This window comes from Polypterus senegalus, chromosome 14 (genome assembly GCF_016835505.1).
Source record: "Polypterus senegalus isolate Bchr_013 chromosome 14, ASM1683550v1, whole genome shotgun sequence".
NCBI classification, from domain to species: domain Eukaryota; kingdom Metazoa; phylum Chordata; class Cladistia; order Polypteriformes; family Polypteridae; genus Polypterus; species Polypterus senegalus.
In genome coordinates, this window is record NC_053167.1 from 472,745 (window position 1) to 494,926 (window position 22,182).

General features: G+C 41.0%; 1 long non-coding RNA gene across 1 annotated transcript in view; it reads right to left on the minus strand.

The window, feature by feature from the left end:
- LOC120515043 overlaps positions 1-22,182 on the minus strand; it is a 551,425-nt gene that overhangs the window by 346,108 nt on the left and 183,135 nt on the right. Inside the window, exon 2 of the long non-coding RNA XR_005630571.1 lies at positions 21,063-21,130. This is a non-coding gene — a long non-coding RNA (uncharacterized LOC120515043). The remainder of the gene's footprint in view (positions 1-21,062; positions 21,131-22,182) is intronic.

Below are 22,182 nucleotides of genomic sequence, written 5' to 3' on the forward strand. Positions count from 1 at the left end.
AAGCTGCCATCTAGTGTTTTGGGGAAGGCAGTGTGAACAAGTAGCTAAGTAGCTGCCTTCACCCATCCTTCCATTTTAGGGGCAGGTTGAGTTGCTGGCCTTCTCTCACAATTATATATTTATTATACTAACCATCCCCCGCATCTCCGCCCATGTAGTGGTGAAACAGGACAAACTTTAAAAATCAATAAGCAAAAAGGTATTACTAGCTAAGCGGAGGTAGAGTATGCTCCAAAACACAGAGGTAGACCGACTCCCCACTCCTGATGTCATGCTTCCCCCTCCAGTCGGCCTGCAGCCTCCGTCTCAGATTAGTGTGAATATATTGCTCCTGCAAGTGAACTATGATTCTTAGCGCAATGAGAGAAGTCACAAAATGAACTGGAATGTTCAAGCAAATTCTAGAAAAAAACCAGATCTAAATCCATTAAGTAGTTCTCTTGTCGGGGTCCTTCAGTGCCGCCAGAGGGTACTGTCGGAAAGAGGTACTGGTTTCTACGTGACCTGGAAGTACTCCCAACACACAGTGTGCTGTCACCAGAAGCAGTCCCATTTCTCGCTTAAAAAAGGAGCCTGTTGTATCACGTTGGGGAGTCAGAGTTGGGAAGCAGTGGGTGACACCCTTGGAGGAAGGAAGGAGGAAGAATCAACGGAATTTTGTATTGATTATTGATCTTTTGATGGGTGATTATTGAAAAAGGGGTAGTGGATAAATAAATATCTTTAAATTCAGAGTTATGATGGATATTACAGTGTCTGCGGTTTAGGGCTCAGGGACATCCCCTGGTGGTTACAGTATAATTTTATATACTGTATATATATATATATATATATATATATATATATATATATATATATATATATATATATATATATATATATATATATATATACTAATAAAAGGCAAAGCCCTCACTGACTGACTGACTCACTCACTGACTCATCACTAATTCTCCAAGTTCCCGTGTAGCTAGAAGGCTGAAATTTGGCAGGCTTCAGCTTCCTTACAAAAGTTGGGCAGGTTTCATTTCGAAATTCTACGCGTAATGGTCATAACTGGAAGCTATTTTTCTCCATTTACTGTAATGGAGTTGAGCTCGAAAGCCATGGGGGGCGGAGTTTCGTGTGACATCATCACGCCTCCCACGTAATCACGTGAACTGACTGTGAACGCAGTGCGTAGAAAACCAGGAGGAGCTCCAAAAATCGCTGAAGTAAACATGCATTATATAATTGAGAAGGCAGCGAAACAATAAGAACCGAGCAAGTGACATATACAACCATATTCATGAGTGCTGCTACTTTGGAAACAAAGCACGGTGTAAACCTAAAGTTTAAATTAAGTTCATAGACAGGCTGCCGCTGGCGTTTGTCATGCCCACAGGTAATGCAGGATATAAGTTTAATGAGCGGACGCAGGATATAAACGAGAGTTTTGATCACTTTGTAACTAAGTTAAAATTGTAGGTGAAGGGGTGTGCTTATGCAAATTCCGAGAGTCTGTGTTTGTGGGGGATTGACAGTTAAGGCGGGTGGGGGAGTCACGTCATCATCTCCCCTCCCATTCACCTCATTTCGCTCTGAGCTGAGCTCCGCAGCTAACGCACGCAGTGTTACGGAAGCGAGTTTGTGTCACTGCCACCAAATGCTCACAGAAAAATCCACAAGTTTACAGCTTCTCCACACTGAATCCTCCAGGCACTATTTACAAAAGGTTACATTGACAATCATGTTACGTTATTTTTAAAATGTTTCCTTTTCTTAGCACAAGCAGAGCTGAGAAGCTTTGATGCATGTGCTCCATAACGCGGTAAAAAATCACTCATTTAATCACACTTTGCAATACAAGCAAAGGGGAACTTATGTCAATGCATGATTTCATGGTACACCGATTACATTGATCAGCACTTGGTTTGAGAAGAAGTATGAAATAATATGAGGTTAACACAGAAAAACAGATCACCAATTGAAGCTTTATGAATAATCGATTCGCCATCAATAATTGTTTTGGTGATAGAGAGCATGGATGGAGACACAACCTGACCAGGATGGTCCCTGAGTTCTGTCCTAGTTGGGATGACGCAATAATGGATTGATGGAAGACAAACATACTTCAGGAACAATTCTTCCCCCAACACAGCAGGTGGTAGTATATGGGCCGCAGGGATGAACCCTGTCAGGTTCTACCTGCCATCTGGTTTGCGTGGATTCGGCTGTATTTATTTATGGCCTCAGCTACTCGTTTAAAAGAAAATAATGTGTATGGAATAAACCTCACAGATCACAGTGCCACATTTCAAACCTTTGACTACAGTTACTTTTGGCTACTCAAAGCAGCCCATCTGGCATCAACAATCATGTTATGGTCGAGATCTCATCTTTTTTCCATGCTGGTGTTTGATGTAAACACTAACTGAAGCTCTTGACTGAATGTGTAGGATTTTATACATTGTGCTTCTGCCACATGATTGAATGATTAGATAATTATATGGATAAGCAGGTTTACAGGTGTGGCTAATAATTTCAAGGTGAGTATATAATAGTTGCAAATACATATTGTACAATATATACTGAATATTATTGTATTGCTCTGCGTCGCATGCTTACTACTGAAAAATCGGATTATTTTCAGATCGTCGAGTAGAATCAACCTTAGTGAAAATTATGACATGGCATTTAGGGGAATCCATCCTCGCTCAATTTAAAGGCAGGGTGGGGTGAGATGGGTGTGGGATCAGAAAACAATGATAGAGTAGAACTAAAAGAAATCACTATCTTTGAAATAAGTTAGAGTTAACACTTTTTTATTTAATTTTTCCAATCTCAGTTGTCTCTTGACATGATATACTGTTGTGGTCCTTAAATTTTTCTCTGCAACATTTTCCATGCCTAGCTATTTCTTTGTGCATTAATCTACTCTTCAGTTTAATCTGTTTTGAAGAACAGCTAAAAGGTAACACTGCATCCATTCATTCCACAGTACTTGCTTGTAATTTGTGCAGACTGAGGTGTGCAAATGTCTATATTCAAGCACTACCATTTCTAACAATAGGTTAAAGTTCAATAGCAGAACTAGCTAGAGGGAGAAAAATAACCATTTGCCCTTCCAGTACAACCCTATTTCTAAGCAAGCTGGGAAAATATGTGAAATGCCAACTAAATAAAGACAACAGCAGAAAACAGAGATTCGTAAAAGATCTTTTAGCCATTTTAATTGAAAACAGTACAAAGGCATGACATAATGTTTTACCTAATGAAACTAAAATATATTTGTGAATATACAGTATGCTAATTCCAATTTCACAAAAGCCGGAATATATAGCCTATCTACGTCTGGATTATGTCAAAAATAACTTTGGCTCTTATCACGTATGAATAGGTGATATCATCATGAATGGGTAAAACCTTGGAGACAAAGTACATCTATCTATCTATCTATCTATCTAATAGTACCTTTCATATCTATCTATCATATAGTATTTATCTATCTATCTATTGTAACAAAGGCGCTATATAGGCGCCTGACCCGACACAGATGGATACAGAGGCACGTATAAAAAAACACAAAGACTTAATTTTTGTTCGGCTGTGGGACATGTCTTCCCCGTGTCACACAGCCCAATCACAGTCCCCTAAACACAAGCACAAAACAGTTCTCTTCCTTCCTTTACCACCACTCCTCCTTCGTCACCTTCCTCCCAACTCTGGCTCCTCGAGTGGTGGTGGCTGGCCCTTTTTATAACCTACCCGGAAGTGTTCCAGGTGCTTGACCACCTGGTCCTAATTGCATCTCCGGGTGGGGCTGAAGATTCGTCCAGCCAGGTTGCTGAGTTCATGCAGCTCCCCCTAGCGGCCATCCGAGCCCCCAACCAGGCTGTGGAGGACTCCATCTCCCATGGAGCTCTGCGGGTGGTTGGGGAATCACCATCAGCCATGAAGGCTGCCACCAAGCGTCCCGGGGGAGGTACTGGAGTGCCCATGGTGGCTCCCCCGGAACATGAGCAGCAGGGGCGTCCCTTTAATATCTATCTATCTATCTATCTATCTATCTATCTATCTATCTATCTATCTATCTATCTATCTATCTATCTATCTATCTATCATATGGTACCTTTCATATCTATCTATCTATCTATCTAAATAGTGCCTTTCACATTTCTGTCTAAAAAGGAGCATCCCTTCATGGCATAGCTGAGGATGTGAAGGTAATTAGTTGGGGGTGGCCTTGTTGCTTTATGTTGGCTTTGTGTCTTCTGACTGTGATCTTTGGCACACAAATCAAGAGATTCACTGGCAAGTAGGAAGCAACGGAGATGATGGTCAGCACCTCCAAATTTGAGGTTATGGTACTATCTTGGAAAAGTATGGGTTTCTCGCTCCATTTGAGGGTTGAACAACTTCCCTTAGTGGAGGAGTTCAAGGAGTGTGTCAGGGTCTTGTTCATGAGTGATGGAAAAAGGGAATATGAGTTCAATAAGTGGATTGGAGCATCAGACGTTGTTCCACAGGTGTTATACTAGTGAAGCGGGAGCCAAATCAAAAGAGAAAAGTTCTCAGTTTACTAGTCGATTGGTTATGATTGAAAAAATGAGATTGCAAGTACGGGTGGCAGAAATGAGGTTTCTTCACAGGGTGGTTGGGATGATGCTCCTTGTTAAGTTATCAAGCACAGAGATTCAGGAGAGCCTCAGAGTAGAGTTACTGCTCCGCCACTTGAGGTGGTTGAGGCATATCATAAGAATGCCCAATTCAGAACTGTGCCAGGCACATCCCACCAAGTGGAGACCTTGTGGCAGACTCTGGACACGCTGGAGGGATTATATTTCCAGTGAAGTAAAAATGTCTGAAAGGTACCTCTCTCTAGAGTGGCTCCTGGTGTGTCCCATTGGGCAGAGACCCTACAGCAAACACAGGACACGATGGACATTTTTATGTCCAGTGTGTATGAATGCCTCTCAGCTGGTTCCCCCTAGAGCTGCTCCGGATGACTACAACTGGACAGAGACCCTGTGAAGGTCCCACGACGTATTGGAGAGATTATACCTCTCAGCTGGCTTGGGAATGCTTAGGAATGTCCCAGGAAGAATTGGAATCTGTAGGTCAGGACAGGGACATCTGGTCTGACTTGCTGCTACCAACACCAAGGAAAGTGGATGGGAAAAAGGGATGAGATGATGAAGAGCTTCCCTGAAAGGCTCTGTCATATATAAGCATAGTTTGAGACTTTGTACTAAACTACGTGAGCAAACAGTTGAACAGTTTAGAAACAGCATTTCTCAAAGTATGATTGCAAAGAAGTTCGGGATTCCGCCATCTATGAAGTCCAAAACATCATTAAAAGATTTACAGAATCTGGGAAAAATCAGTTTGCATAAAGGGCAAAGCCGCAAACCAGTATGAAATATTGACGATCTTTAAGCCCTCAGATGACACTGAAAAAATAATCTTCTGTAATGAACGTAAATACGTAAAAACCGCTGTCAGTAAACACAGTTTGAAAGAGCATCTACAACCCAAAGCTAAAACAATAATATGCCAAGTGGAAGCCATACATCACAATGAGACTCAGAATGACATTTATTGACCAGGTATGCCCACCTACAGGGAATCTGACTTTTTTTTTTTAATAATTCTCCAACTATGGCTACACGATAAACATGTACACAATTGAGAAGTACACACCAGAGATAAATATAAGGCAAAGAATGTAAACATGTGGATACAAAGTGCAAAGCTGTGCCAGAAATACTGAAAGAAATGCTGAATTAAGCATTAGTCACAGCATGTGTAAGAGTATAATAAGAATAGGGGGGCCAAGCCCCAGTTGCGACCAGAATATTAGTCAAATCTGTAAATGTACAAAACAAGAATTATTATTTATTGGAGTCAAAATCACAAAATTCTATAAATATGTAAAAGAAAAATTAATTTTTATTTAACAGAGTAAAAAGCATTAAATGAGAATAAAATATTTACTCTCTTACCGATTGGAGTATTCCCGTTAATCTGAGGTCCACTACGCTCGATGAGTATTTATAAGAGACTAAATAAGCAATCCATTTATTTTAACTGACATTCTTATAGATGAAAAAACTTTTTTTAAAAATGACTCATTTAAATAACAGGAAAAATCACATGAAAACTAAAGTGGTATGCAGTGGGTCATCGTAACTCGACCTTCAGCTAACTAAATCACCTAAATACACACATTGGTGTTATGATTAGATATTGTTTTTAATAGTGAAGGAAAGTTTACTTGATCAAAAATAATGTAATTTATTTAGTTAAATTATTAAAATAATAATGTTTTATTAAAATTAAAAACCACGACTTTCTTGATATTTTAGTTTATAATTTAAAAACAGAATAAGAATCTGAAAAATCGAACACATTAAAATTCGATAAACTCTGAAAAGATTGATACCAAACATATATATATATATATATATATAGGTTTTAAAATAAGCCCGATTTAAAGCATGACAAAAAACGTCACATAAAATCGTTGTACTTTTAGGCTTAGGATTTTATATATAGAGAGTAGATATTGCCCAGCAAAGATGGCTGAAAACACCATATGTGAACTCAATGGCCTGTGAAATGAAACCATTCTCATGTGTACATGTTCTGCCATGTTTTAGTCTGTAATGCCTGGCACATGGGAGAAATTCAAACAGGTTGTGTCCTGGATGTGAGGGGTCAGTGACGATTTTCAATATCCGCTTCATGGTTCTGGAGTAGTTATGGGCCCTTTAAGGTGGAAGATCAGTCAGTGCCAGTGATCTTTACGGCAGACCTGTATTTCATTGTAGCCTCTTCTTGTAATGGACGAGCTTCAAAACATCTTGACGATTGTTGTGTTGAAGTGAATCAACAGCTCTTGTGGTGGATTGATCTCCCTCAGCTGTCACGTGCTGTTTTATGATGGAATCAACACGGGTCTTCCATGTCAAGTCCCGGGTGATTGTATATTACAAGAAATGTTAAATTGTTATCTGACACATTATCGTTAAGTATGGAGAGAGGTGGTATTATTGGGGGACCTCTCCTGAAGCCCACTGTCATCACCACAGCTTTGAACGTGTTTAGCTCTGGAATGTTCTGACCACACCAAAGGGCTAGCTGCTCAACCATCACCATTTCTGATAAGTCCCATGATGGTTACGTCATGTGTATATGTAAGGTATTTGATAGAGTCTGACGAGACCACCTTTCAGATTGTTTTTTGGAGAAGACTGGACATTGTGTTCTCCAGACCAAAGAGAAAGGGATCAATAGCTTCTGCCATAGTATGGGGGTATGCTAATATTCATGACATGGCGAACTTCCACAACTGTAATGTCGCTATTAATGATGGACTTTGGATCAATATATGCTGCCATCTTGACAACATCTTTTTCAGGATGTTTTATTTCAGCAAGTGCGCCAAGCCCTGTTCACAAATCTATTGCAGCAGTTTGACTTGGCGGTCGGAGAGTGTGGTTACCAGACTGGCCGGACTGCAGCCCTGACCTGTCCCCTTATTGAAAACATGTGGCACATTATGAAGCACAAAACAGACACCTAGGCAGCTGAGCAGCTGAAGTCCTTTATGGGAAAAGCCTACTTTCAAAAATTAGTGTCTTCAGGAGAAGTACTGTGATAAAAGGAGAAGGTAGACATCCAAGATTGTGGAAACCCTAAGGTTTTTTATCACAGATGGCGTAAGCTTTTTGATATTTTCACTCGTCACTGATAAAGTAACGGTGGTCCACTTCTTACCCATTTCGGTTTTTCTCAAGAAGATGAGGATGACAACAAAGAAATGCCATTATTTTATTCTGTAGAAACAACTGCAGGGTTGAGCTAAATGGTTTGTCTTGTTAAGGCCACAACTCTTACAACTAAATCTGTAAACGACTTTTAAAACTTAATTAGCTGTTATTTAGAATGTGATTATCTTCAACATGAAGTGCTACTCTAAGATGACTCATAGTGAACAAACCAGCTGCCCTTTTCAACATGCAAGTAGACCCAGTCAAGCAGCTGAGCTTAAAAAAAATAATAAATAAATAAGCACAGCACAATTTCACATGACGACACCCGGGGGCACACAGTTCTCTGTTGTATCGTCTAATCCGGTCACTTTTCTCGGATGGTAGAGGTGGTGCACTCGTACAAGTACTTGGGGGTCCACATCAATGATAGGTGGTGAGTAAGACAGGACCAAGCATGAGCCAAACACATACCAAAAGAAATCTCTCAGTCAAAAATGGTTTGTGTTAAAAGGGTTTAGTGAAACTTCAAAGCAAACAGTCCACATAAGGATAGAGAAAAGTTGTTACGCATGTAGAATAAAAGGCAAAAAAAAAATGTTTCTTCTTGTTTCAGTTGTTTCTATACTTAAGGATGAGCTATTTCTCTATGCTCTACATCACATTCAGGATGTTCTAAACGTACGGCTCTACATATACAACTGAGCATGTTGAGGTGCCCTCCGTGCCTTACATCACTAACTGAGACTAATCTATGGTCAGAGTGACAAGAAATAGTTAGAATATACCAATTCAATTCAGCATGTGGGGGGTTATAAGAACCTGTCATGTAGAGAGAGGAGAGGAGAGAGAGGTTAGGAGCACACGCTGATACAGCGCATTGCTGCACCCACCACATGACAAACCAACTCAGGACCCCAGGTTAGGACCTGAGTGCAGCCATGCAACGGGAGACACCTCAGCTCCACACTCGTTCAGATGGAATGGAACCAATGTGAGGTTTTTTATGGTGACTGGAGTGCCAATTCTGCCACCACACCCCAGGTTTTTGACTGCAGGTTGGAGGGCTTATATGCAGGGATGGATGCAGATTAACATCATACCCAGGGCGGAGCAATTGCAGGTTAAGGGCTTTGTTCAAGGACCCATTGGAGTAGAGTCACTTTTGGCGTTTATGGGATTTGAACCGGTAACATTCCGATTACCAGTGCAGATCCCTAACCTCAGCGCCACCCTTCGGCCCGCCCTCCCATATACTACACACTCATTTATAGGCAAAGATCTTACAACAGGTAAGACTGGTTTCATAACACTATATATTAATTGTGAGGTTTCTGAACTCTTTTGGAAACCCCCAAAAACAGGACGACACACTGAAGCATCTGTGGAGGGCTGCATGTCTGCGGATTCGCAGCACAGCAGCTTAGCGCCACGGAAACAAATCCGAGCCAATTGCGGTGCGCTATAAGTGCCTGTCGCCAATGGGTGATGCAAGGAACATATCATCTACTGTTAAATTCTGCTCCGTACTTGTAATATTTTTATTTTTATACTGTATTGAGGATTACTTGTGTTCTTGTATTGTATTGACCACCTTCTTTTTGACACCCACTGCACGCCCAACCCTACCTAAAAAGGGGTCGCTCATTGAACTGCCTTTCCCGATGTTTCTTCCATTTTTTCCCTACTGGGGTTTTTTTGGGAGTTTTTTCTTATCTTCTTAGAGAGTCAAGGCTCAAGGGCTGTCAAGAGGCAGGGCCTGTTAAAGCCCATTGCGGCACTCCTTGTGTGATTTTGGGATATACAAAAATAAATTGTATTGTATTGTATCTCCCGTTTTCTTTTTGTCTAAAGGTACTTATCCTAAGAAATTTGCTGCAGCATGAAATTTTGTATATACTGTAAGTTGATAAATATTTTGTATGTCTTTATTTGTAGGTCAGACAACGCAAATGTAATACAGTGGTGCCGCATACTTCGATCTTTTATCGTTTCAGTAGACCATTTAAACTCTTGTTGAAAGTCCAAATCAATTTTTTCCCATTAGAAATAATGGAAAGTAAATTCATCCGTTCCCAGACCCTAAACAATACCCATTCTGATAAAAGTAAATAGGAAAAACACATAATTTTAAGTAAAAATAGCACAATTCATCTTCAAACATGAAAACAATAAATAAAATATGCAAGTACTGTATAATTGTATCCAGCAGGGGCGTTAGCTCCCTGGGAATGAGTTATTTTGTGTTATGTAACCCAAAATGATATACAGTAGATATGATATAAAAAGGCAACACCCCTCCCTTAGTGATATGGCAGTAAGAAATCACGTAGGAGAAATGACTTTGTTTAATGTCGGCTTACACTACATAACAGACGAAGGAAGCCAATGGCAAGAACCCATTTCGGGAGTGGGGGCCCGATGTGTCTGCCATTTTCGTCGGTGCGTTGGAAGGATTTTCCGGATCGGATGACGTTATCTCCCATCCATCCGTCGGCTTCAAAGGTGTGCCGGGCAATGTTCCAAGGCTTTATATTCTTTCTTCATGTGCAGTCCCCCACTTACGTGAATTGTACCATTCCAAACATGGCAAAAGAGGATACAGTTTTATGCTGACTTTGACATACAAAAATAATATACAACAGTCCTCAGTCTGATATCCCGTTTTTCAGTTGTGTCTGTCTGTCTTGTCTTATATTCTAATGCTTGCCTAGCAGTTCTATATGGTGAACCCCTGTGCTAAATCTGGCTCTGTGTCAACTGTGCATGTGAGTAGCAAAAGGCAGATTTATAAGATATTTGCACAGAGCACAGTGACATATAAAACTTATGCTTATTACAATAATAAAATGAAAATTGCATTTACTGTACCTTAGTGAGGAGGTTCGGATGTTGCATGTGGCTGGTGGAGAGGAAGAGAAAGGTTATTGTTTGGAAGGAGAGTCACCTTCCATAAACACTCTTTGCAATAAGTTCCTTTATCACCTAAATCATCGATACTATAACCTTACTCTTAGGCTTCGTTGCTTCCAGACTCTTCTTGGATGCCATGGTTAATAGACAGGGGTTAAAAAAATAAAGCGAAAAAAAAACACACGAGTGTAACACAAGAGATGCTTTCACAGTGAAAGCAAGAGTCGACTTGGATGCATAACAGATGACATTTTTTCAGTGCGCTCGTAGTTCAAACGCAGAAGCATTGTTCAAACTCCGGATCAAATTTCTCTCAAATTTAGTGTTCGAACTCTGGAGCGTTCGAAGTTAGAATCGTTCGAAGTACAAGGCACCACTATATTAGTGTTTCAGGAGAAATGTTTTATTTCATTGATAACAACAGCAATGCTTTCATGTCTAACCAACCCCCCTGAGTCTTTCAGACTGACTCAGGATGGGAATTTATTGCAGGGATGACGGAGGTGCCTCAAAACAGTTTGGTAAGTGATTTCCCTGCAGGACATACTCTCAAAAAACCCAGACAGTATGGTTAAAAACCACCTAGCTGGCAAGCTTCAGCTCAACAAATGGTCTTGCGGTAGGTGTGAAAAGGCAGTGTGTGCACCCATTGGTCTGAAGTAGTGCTGTTTGGGATTGGTTTTGAATCAGAGGCCATTCTGTACCACAACATCCTATTGGTGTAAGGATTTGGACAGAGAATCTACAAATTTAGTCGCTTTAGCCCTTTCTTTCTCTCTCACACCATGACCATGAAGAGAAGAACACAAGCAGAAAACAGAACTTGGCAGCCATTTTGAGACAGGCATGTGGCCCGCCCTGAACAAAGCTGACTAGAAATGATGACTACGCTAGAGATATTTAAGTAACTACAAGTCTGTGTGCTGCCTGAAACTACACATCTGTCAATTATCTGGTTGTATGGATTCCAGTATTCACATGTACTTTGATTAATTATTATTTTATGAATGCTATCAATAATACATTATGTCAAGTTGTAACTTAACTCCTGCTTGTCCATTATCTCGATGTAATTGCCTGAGGTTATAGATGTAGAAGGTAAGGTGGGGAGAAGTTATAAAGTACAATGCCTTGTAAATAGTGGTACATCTATAGGTTTTGACAGATTCTAATAAAGTCCACACAATAAAAATTACAAAAGGGGAAAGTGGCCTAATATAGAACTCCACCAAGACAAAACAGAATTTCAGGAGAAATATCTGTGACCAAGTTGATTCTTAAATTAAGCATAAATGAATATCTTTTTTTAATTCTCATGAGCCATCAAAGGTCAACTTTTGAGTAGTAACCTTTCTTTATGAGAGGAGACTATGCTCCTTTAAGGTTGGCAGTGACACCCTAGAGAAATTAGTATTAGGGGAGCCTTAAAAAGGGAGACACAGTTTTGTATTAATCCAGACAAGAATTTCCTTTTCACTCCAGGGTTGCTCAGGTCATGCTGTGGAAGCAAGACATTCCACGCGCCTACCCAGATGGGCCGCCTCAAATTGGGACCCAATTGCTGCTGCACAGCGGGTGATGCTTCTTCACCACAACAATTCTGATCCCCAACAGGCCTGACTCCATTAGCACTGTGGCGGATTTGACTGTTCCAAGGATGGGACTCCCAAGGGCTTTCCCCCATCCCCTTCATAATGCGAACAGCCTTCCTATAAGCGGCTGTAGCAGAGCTACTACCGCGAAGAGCAGAAAGGAGTCCTATCTGTCATCTCAGAACTAGATTCTCTTCAGAGAATCCATGGGTACCACTGGTTTGACATTGTGTCGAATAAACGGTTGCTCATGGAGTCCCAAAAGAGGCACATTACTGGCATTGTGGGGGAACGTCAGTTATGGCACTGCAGCCATGTGGCGTGATTCCCTGAGGGTGATCCGGCTTGCAGTATCCTCATTGTTGAGGACCTAAGTGGCTGGACCAGGCCAAGGGGATGGCCACGTAACACCTGGCTGCGTTAGATAGATGGTCATTTCCGGAGGGTGGGACTGGACCGCGTGTCTGCCAAGGGGGTTGCCAACTGGGATCCCAAGCGGTTTTGTCATGTGGTGGGTGCAGCAACACACTGTACCAGTGTATGCTCCCCAACCTGATCTGACCTGGCCTGTTGCTCAGGCATTTATCCTGAAAATCACCATTCTTTACCATTGAGATTAAAGGAGTAAAGCTTCCTCCAAAGCTGTTTATAGACCTGGAAGGTATAGTATATGGACAATAATTCTTAAATTAAAAAAAAAATAGAAACAAACATATTGGGGTAAGAGTCAGGAATGAGCAGGTGTATCACAGTGTTACATGGGTTAGCAATACCTCCTCACAGCATTAGGAACGAGAGTCGCATTCAGAATTTAACTTTGTAAATCTTTGAGGGGTTTACACATTCTCATAGTCCCCTCATGGGGTTTTACTGTTTTCACTTGCATTTTAAGAGCATGCAGATTTGGCCATTCGGTGCACCTAAAGTTCCCCTGTGTGAGCGAGGCATATCCGAGATTGACTGGTGCTGTTCTGGGATGGTTCTTACCTTGACACCAAAGCTGCTAGGACAAGAACACTCAAACTCATGAGAAATAGATGCAGGTGTAGACAAATTAAAAATTACAAACCTAGTCTTGCAGACCATCAGTGTCAACGTCTAATAAACAAGAATGATCCTGAGAGTTTTGCTGAGATGCTAACAAATGTCAATTGGAATGCTTCTGATATGAACAATGGCTCCCTAAGGTTTTCCTTGACTGTTAAAGCTCAATTCCAATTTTGCAGAAGATCTTGCATGCAATATGGCATAGCGCTTATACAGAGGATAACAAAAGTATTCAGGCCCCTTCACATTCTGCATGCTTAGTTGTGTTGTAGAGCTCGTTTTAAATGGATAAATTAGCCCATTTATCTACATTCAAGTGAAATTTATGCTATCAGAAAGGTTTGTAAATATATTAAATTTCTCATTTATAGAAGTAGTCAGACCCTTTGCTGTGGCACTCCAAAATGTGGTCAGATTCACCTTGTTTGCTTTTATTTTCCTTAAGTTGTTTCTAGAACTTGATTGGAGTCCATCTGGGCAATACAGAATGGCACACGTGAACCTGTGTATAGAAGGTCCCACAAATCACACTGCATGTCAGGACAAAACCAAGCCATGAAGTCCAAGGAGCTCTCTGTAGGCCTCCACAATCAAAAAGTATTAAGTCACAGGTCAAGGCAAGGGGAAAAAAACCTTTTCTAAAGCTGTGAGTCTAAAGCTCCAGGAGACACAGCTGCCTCACAAATTGTGAAATGGAAGAAGCTTAGAACTACAAGGACTCTTCATAGAGTTGGCCGCTTGGACAAACTGAGTAACCTAAAGAGGAGGGCCTTGAGTCAGGGAGGTTACCGAAGAACCCAATTGTCACTTTAAGAGACCTTCAAAGATACCCAGCTGACCTGGGAGAAGCTGTCAGAGTGATGACTATCTCAGCTGCACGGCATCAATCAGGTGTTTATGGTAGAGTGGCTAGATGGAAGATCCTCTTCAATAAAAGTCATATGACAACCTTTGAGTTTGCAAATGGCAATTAAAGGACTCTGGGAGCATGAAGGAAAAGATGTTTTGGTCTGATGAGACAAAAATTGAACTCTTTGGTCAGAACTCCAAACACTGCCAGGCATTTATCGTCACCTACCATCATGTCATAGGGGGTGTCTTCTCAGCACAACAATGGCCTAAACTGTACAACCAAGACAATGCTAGAGTGGCCTCTTTGAGACAGGAGTGTGATTGTACTTGAGTGGGCCTACGAAAAGCCAAGATGTAAACCCCAGGGGAACATCTGTGGAGACACCTGAAGACAGCGGTTTACAGAGGCTTCCCTTCCAATCAAATGGAGCTTTAGAGGATCTGCCTGGAAGAATTAGACAAACTGCCCAAATCCAGGTGCACACAGCTTGTAGAGACTTACCCAAGAAGACTCAGAGTTGGCATTGCTGCCAAAGGGGCATCTACAAAGTAAGAGTCTGAATACTTAGATTAAGGAGAGATTTCAAATTTTTATTTTCAATAAGTCTGCAAACATGTTATCAGTTTGTCATTGTTTGTTATTAAGTGTAGAGTGATGGACAGAAATGGCAAATTCATCTATTTAAAATTAAATCTGCAACCCAATAAAGCGTACAGACAATGAAGGGATCTGAATACCTTCTGAATCCACTGTAACTTTGATTTTGATGCACTGTAGTTTTTTTAAATGTTGGACATTTTTATATTTAATTTCCAATATTTTTGCACATCCTCGTTCTTTCTCTTGTCACGCACGAGCGCATGGGGAGCAACTTAAGACGCACTGCGACAAGTCGTGCCAGGTGACAACAGAAGCGTACTAACCTTTCTTTTCTTATTTTCTCAGCAAGGAAGAGGAGGTGCCACCATAATATGGTCTGGACGATCCAAAAAGCCGCAACACTTCTGGGTTCCTTTCTTCCTTCTGGTCCCCTTGTGATGACATCAGCCACCCATCCAGCACCACGATTTTCCCAGCATCCCACCGTTTAATTTCCGGTCCGACCCCATAAATTGTCCGTCTTCCCATCCCTCTACGTCTTTTAAGTTTTGTAAAGCAAAAAATGATTGACTTTGATTCTGTTACAGTATACAGGGCTAAGAACCCCAAATCTTTATGCGGTGTCTGTTTCTCGGTTACATCCTACATTTGTTTTAAAGATACTATGAAAACACATCATTTAGCTCTGAGACAAAAAAAATGTCTAGGACGTTAAAAGTGATTTACATTAAAGTCCTTGTTCTCACAATTTATTTTAGACATTCCTTATGCATTGGCTATGAAAATGAAATAAATAACAAAATGGTAAAAGGCACCCTGGTGACTTCTGATAACTGGCTATTTTGATCACCTTTTTGTTCAAGGAATGAAGACACCATTACATGTAATAAAGTGTCACTGCTGTGAAAAATAAAATTGTGTGCAGTGCCCATTTTTAAATCTATCTGTCGGTTATGGCATGGGGTGATTCCCTACCATCACTGAAGTGCAACTGAAGGAGAAAGGCTGCTTCATTTGTAAAATAACGTCAACACTTCTTTCATCTAAGACATGCCTAAGACTGCAGTGGTCAGACTGAACATATAGGCCACTAGATAGATAGATAGATAGATAGATAGATAGATAGATAGATAGATAGATAGATAGATAGATAGATAGATAGATAGATAGATAGATAGATAGATAGATAGATAGATAGATAGATAGATAGATAGAGATGAAAGGTTCTATATGATGGATAGATTGCAATGTCTAGCTGTGCGTTTGTGACAGTTTCAAAACACATTGCATGAAAGACGTGTACTAAATCTGCATCAGTACAGCCGCAGACACTAGACATTCATATCTACTGTATTTATGTTAATTTTTGCTATTTGCATGTTTCTGTGATCCACAATAACATTTTTCATGTTGAAAAAAAATTAACTGTTTTTCAAAATTAAACATACAAGCACTAAGAGGTTACAATGACCACAAATTCAAAAAACAAGCATCGAAAATGTTTTAATTGACATCAAAAATTTATAATGAGAAGAAACTTCCATGAGAATATGACATAAAAGAATCATGCATGACAGGCTATTCTGCTGATCAGGGCAAGCTCATAAGGAAACACATACTGTACATCAAACGTTTATTTAAACAAGTCCATAATCCATAATAAGATTTTAAACTGACTGAATGTTAAACCAGAAAGATACAGTGACCAAATCCAAAATGGTTAATATACTGTCACACATATAATTAGGGGACAACTTCAGGGCTTGACTGATTGTAATTACATTCCGATCCAGGGGTTGGTGCTGTCTCGTAATACCTCTCCTTTTCCTCCCTCTGCAGAAAGGATGATTGGCAGACCAACCCCTCATGATGTCACGTCCGGTTTCCAGTCACCTGAACCCGCCTCCTCTACTTGTCAGGCAGGGCGCCAGCCCACTGCAGGGCACACACCCACACACCAAGCACACACTAGGGACAATTTAGGATCGCCAATGCACCTAACCTGCATGTCTTTGGACTGTGGGAAGAAACCCACGCAGACACGGGGAGAACATGCAAACTCCACGCAGGGAGGACATAGTCTACTAACTGCGAAGCAGCTGCGCTACCAACTGCGCCACAGTGCCGCCCCAAATACATCCATTTATAATTAAATCTGCAACCCAATAAATCGTGCAGACAGTGAGGACCCAAAACTGGAAGCTCCACCATCTTGGGACGGTTTTATCTTGAACACGCATCTGCAGAGGCAACTCTACAGTATTTTTGTGTTTTTTTGTTTTAATCTCACTCCCTCCAAATATATAGAGTGGCCGTCTTGGCACTTTTGGCGTCATCGTCACAACGATATTTAGCGGTGTCACGTCTTAACCCGAATCATCTGATTTTGGATCAATCAGACATTTTTCTTGTGACTTCTTCATTAGTGTTTTCTGGCTTTTGGTCATCTGCTTTGTCATTTAAAACAATGACATTTCAGATTGTGATTAAGTCTCCATTTCCTGATCTTTTCATTTAATATGGTTCTTGGCGTGCTTAGGTGGGGTCTTGGTATAGTGCTCTACCTCGGAGAGTCGGAGAAAACTTTAAAGAATTGTCTACTTGAAATCCAAGTTCTAGGATTTCTGCTCTGTAATTTGCCTATTGGCAGGCAGTGTTTAATTTTCCACAAAGATAACATACAGAAGGATAAAGATTCAAAGCATGATGGTTAAATGCAAAATGGTGTTGATGATTAGCATGCACAGTACACAGGCTATAGCACAGGCAACTTGGGGAGCCTTCAACCGTGATATCTACACGTCAAAGGAAAAACAAACTGAAAGAAGATATGGAAAAAAAATCAAAACTGCACTAACTGGCACTCTGATGCCATCAGATCCTAACAGATCGTGTATCATTGGAACTACACAGTTTCTTTTAATTCTCCACACCTTAAATTTGCGTTCTCAAGGGGAAACTAAATGACAGCAAATGCGGCTCTTTTCACTGAAAGCTCTGTCAGCACAAGTAAGGCAGTATATAATCCATAAGCAAACAGACATTAATAGACTCTAATTAACAGGTACTGGGTCAACAATCTCTGTTTTACATTACAAATCCTAAGTTGAATGCCATTTATCAGAATAATCATACTTTTACCGGCAAATCCTTCCGTCCGTATCATCTTATTCAAAGAATACAGGGAGACAGAGCCCATTTAGGCCACACTAGGCACATGAATGTTTAGACTTGAGACTTGAGCCCAAGGCTCTGAAGTTGTGAGAGAGCGTCCATATTCATGGTGCCATCAAGCTTCAGCACCGAATGCAAGCTGAAATGTTGCTTGACACTTCTTCTTCTTCTTTTGGCTGCTCCTGCTTAGGGGTCGCCTTAGCATATCATCTGTCTCCGTCTATCCCTGTTTTTTACATCATTTTCCTGCCTTCATGTTCTCCGCAACCACATCCTTTGGCCTTCCTCTTTTCCTCTTGCCTGGCGGTTCCATCCTCAGCATTCTTTTCCTGATGTACCCCTCATCTTTCCTCTGCATGTGCCCCAACCATCTCAATTGAGCCTCTCTCACTTGGTCACCAAACAGTCGTACAGTACCTGCGTGGACCTTCTCACATATTCATTCCCAATCCTGTCTACCCTTGTTACTCCAAAAATGGTAGCAGCTTCAACTCCGCTACTTCCAGTCCTCAGTGTTAGTGTGTCACAGAGAGGATGCACAGCATTTGTCATGTTTCAGCCAGTATTTCTTCCCTGACTGGGGTTCAAAGATGTGTGTTTTGTCTAATTTTGGAACATAATGTTTCTTTTGTTTGTTATGTGTATTATTCCTTGTGTTAATTTGATTACGTCCTATGTGTTTTGTGGGTGGTTCCCCAAGGGGCAGGGCCACCTGCCAATCACTGCCAGGAACTGACCTCCACCCTGTTTATTGGAGGTCCTGGTGGTTAATTTCAAACGCACTGGGGACTGGAGTCTCATTTGTGGTTTTGCTGTGCTTTATTGCTTTTTGTGATTTCTGGATTTTTTAACATGTGCTCTGTTTTTGACTTTGCCTTTGGATTCTGCATTGGGACTTTGTTTGCATTGGATTGCTTTGCCTTGTTGGACAATTTTGTGCTCTTAAGATCTTAATGGATTTTTAGCCTTTGTTTAAAATAAATCCTTTATTTCATTAAGATTATTCAAGGCCCTATTTTGTATCTTGTTGGGGTTTTGGCAGTACCCAATCCCGAACAAGAAGGCAAATTTGAAAAAAATTTTGGGACTCTTGTGAAGCATTGTTCATAATAGCATTCTGTTTTGTTTGAATTCTCTCTTTCACTATCTATCTATCTATCTATCTATCTATCTATCTATCTATCTATCTATCTATCTATCTATCTATCTATCTATCTATCTATCTATCTATCTATCTAACCTTCAGAGGGTCCAGAGTGTGTCCCATAACTTAGCCTGTTGATTTTAATGGACTTTCTTGAAGAGCCCAGCACACCCCAGTGTAGAAAGTTGCACTGGCCATCACAGAGTTAAAGAAGATGTCTTAACTCACATTAAAGGAATGCAGTGTCCTAAGAAAAAGGAGCCAGCTCTGCCCTTTCTTATAGAGGTCCCCTGTGTTATTTCAGTCTATCCTTGATGTGAACCCCCAAGTACTTGTAGGAGTAGACCACTTCTACATCCACTCCTTGAATAGTGACCGGACGTAGAAGCTGTTTGGTGCGGTGAAGGTCAATAACCTGTTCCTTGGTGTTGCTGATGTTAAGCTGCAGACAATTCTCTTTGCACCAATGACTAATGTTCTCCACCGGACTTGTCTCCTCTGTCTCACCCCCCCCCCCTTATCTATACACCCCATAAGTGCAGAATCATCTGAGAATTTCTGCAAGAGACATGACCTGCTGTTAAATTTACAGTCTGAGGTGTATGAAGTGAGGAGAACAGCAGACAGGCCTGTTCCTTGTGGTGCTCCAGTGTTGCTCCCATCCACATCAGCAACACAGTCCTTGACTCTCACATGTAAAGACACCTGCATTCTTTTTTATCAGGAAGATTATATTTTTAAGTTCATATTTAGTGTATTCCCTTTAATCTGGCAATCAGTCTCATGCCTTACCAAGTTTTGACCTTGCTGATGTCTAACACCTCTGTTGTAAGTCTCCTTAAATCTCTGGCACTCGATTTAATTAAAGTGGGCCATCAGGACTTAAATGGAAAAGCTGTTATGGACATGGCGAGCACATTATAGTGTCAGAGCTTTACATCTCTTGATTTAAAGTTAACAGTTGTGCCACCAGGGGTAGTACCAGCTCCTCAAAAATGACACAGACAAATACCAGGCACAAGTCCCTGCAACACACACATTTTTTATTCTGATGTGAGTACCATTTCCCAAGTATCCCACCTCCACAGCACAGTACAAATATACTATAAACAGCACAATAGAGCACTTTATTTTCTACTTTCTCACTCACTCCATCTTCTTCATCTACTCCTTCTCCAGCAAGCTTCATCCCTCTTCCTCCCAACTCTGTCTCCTGGAGCTGTGGCAGTCTGCTCCTTTTTTGCCACACTAAGAAGCACTTCCGGTGGCCTATTGGCATGATCTGGAAAGACTTCTGGGTGAGGTGGAAACCCAGCGTAGTAGGGCTCTGCAACCCCTGCAGCACTCCCTGGTCCACTCACGGAACCCAACATGTCAAAATCCAACTCCCATGGAGCCCTGTGGGAATCTGAGGCACCACTGCAAACAAGGGGTGCTGCCATCTAAATATCCAGGGGGAGGCAATGCCCTGTGTCTGTTCTCTCTGCCAGTCCTTCTATTAACAAGGCATCTCAGCCAGCTAAGGACCCCAGCTGACCGCCACACAGGTCTTATAAATAGCCTACTATTTTATTTGCATTTTAATTTGCTGCTGCACATCATCTAGACCAGTGGTTTCCAATGCCAATCCTGTTTTTGCTCAAACCAGTTTCACAACGAGCGAGTCATTTTACCTCTATTTGATCTCATCATTTAATTCGCCGGTCTGGTATCTTCTCTAATTTCACATTTAGAACGGATCAGAAGTGTAAGATTTACATTCCTAAGAAATTTGGAAATATTTGCCATATGTGCATTTAAGTTCTGATCTCTCTTTTGTCCTCATCTTACTCATATTCACCTTTGTCTGCTGAGTTTATATACTTCATGATATCCTCATATGACACGTAATGATAAGTGGAACAGACAAGAACGTTAAAGGATATTTAAGGCTGCCACATTTTATAAGTTGCAAACGGGAGCTGAAATGAGAATGAAAGCCTTACCGGGTTTCCAGCGTAACGCAATAATCCTCTGTTGTGGTAAATGTATTATCCTTAAGACACAGGAACCCCTGGCACAAAAGAAAAAAAAAATGAACATTTCCGTTAACATTGGTGTGTAAAATTTTAGAAATCAAACTATTTATATCAATTTCCAAACTGTAAGAAGTCTATGAGAATTTCTTCACTACTGTATTTTCTGTACAAACTGACTATATTGCATGAGCTGAATTACATAATTTATACTTGGACAAATTGTTAAAATGCTTTTGCATTTAAATTTCTAAAATTGCATTTAATAATGTGAAGCCCCATAACAAAAGAAAACAATTTAACTTTTAACATGAATGCTTTTTTATTGAAAGAAAGTAGCAATATATATAGATAGATAGATAGATAGATATATAGATACTTCATTAATCCCAAGGGGAAATTCATATAATCCAGCAGCAGCATACTGATACAAAAAATAAATAAATTAAAGAGTGATAAAATGCATGTAAAAGCAGACAATAACTTTAAATTAATGTTAGCATTTACTCCCCCGGGTGGAATTGAAGAGTCGCATAGTGTGGGGGAGGAACGATCTCCTCATTCTGTCAGTGGAGCAGGACGGTGACAGCAGTCTGTCTCTGAAGCTGCTCCTCTGTCTGGAGATGATCCTGTTCAGTGGATGCAGTGGATTCTTCCTGACTGACAGGAGTCTGCTCAGCGCCCGTCGCTCTGCCACAGATGTTAAACTGTCCAGCTCTGTGCCTACAATAGAGCCTGCCTTCCTCACCAGTTTGTCCAGGCGTGAGGCGTCCTTCATCTTTATGCTGCCTCCCCAGCACACCACCCGTAGAAGAGGGCGCTCGCCACAAACATCTGGTAGAACATCTGCAGCATCTTATTGCAGATGTTGAAGGATGCCAACCTTCTCAGAAAGTATAGTCTGCTCTGTCCTTTCTTACACAGAGCATCAGTATTGGCAGTCCAGTCCAATTTGTCATCCTGCTGCACTCCCAGGTATTTATAGGTCTGCACCCTCTGCACAGTCACCTCTGATGATCACGGGGTCCATGAGGGGCCTGGGCTTACTAAAATCCACCATCAGTTCCTTGGTTTTGCTGGTGTTCAGAAT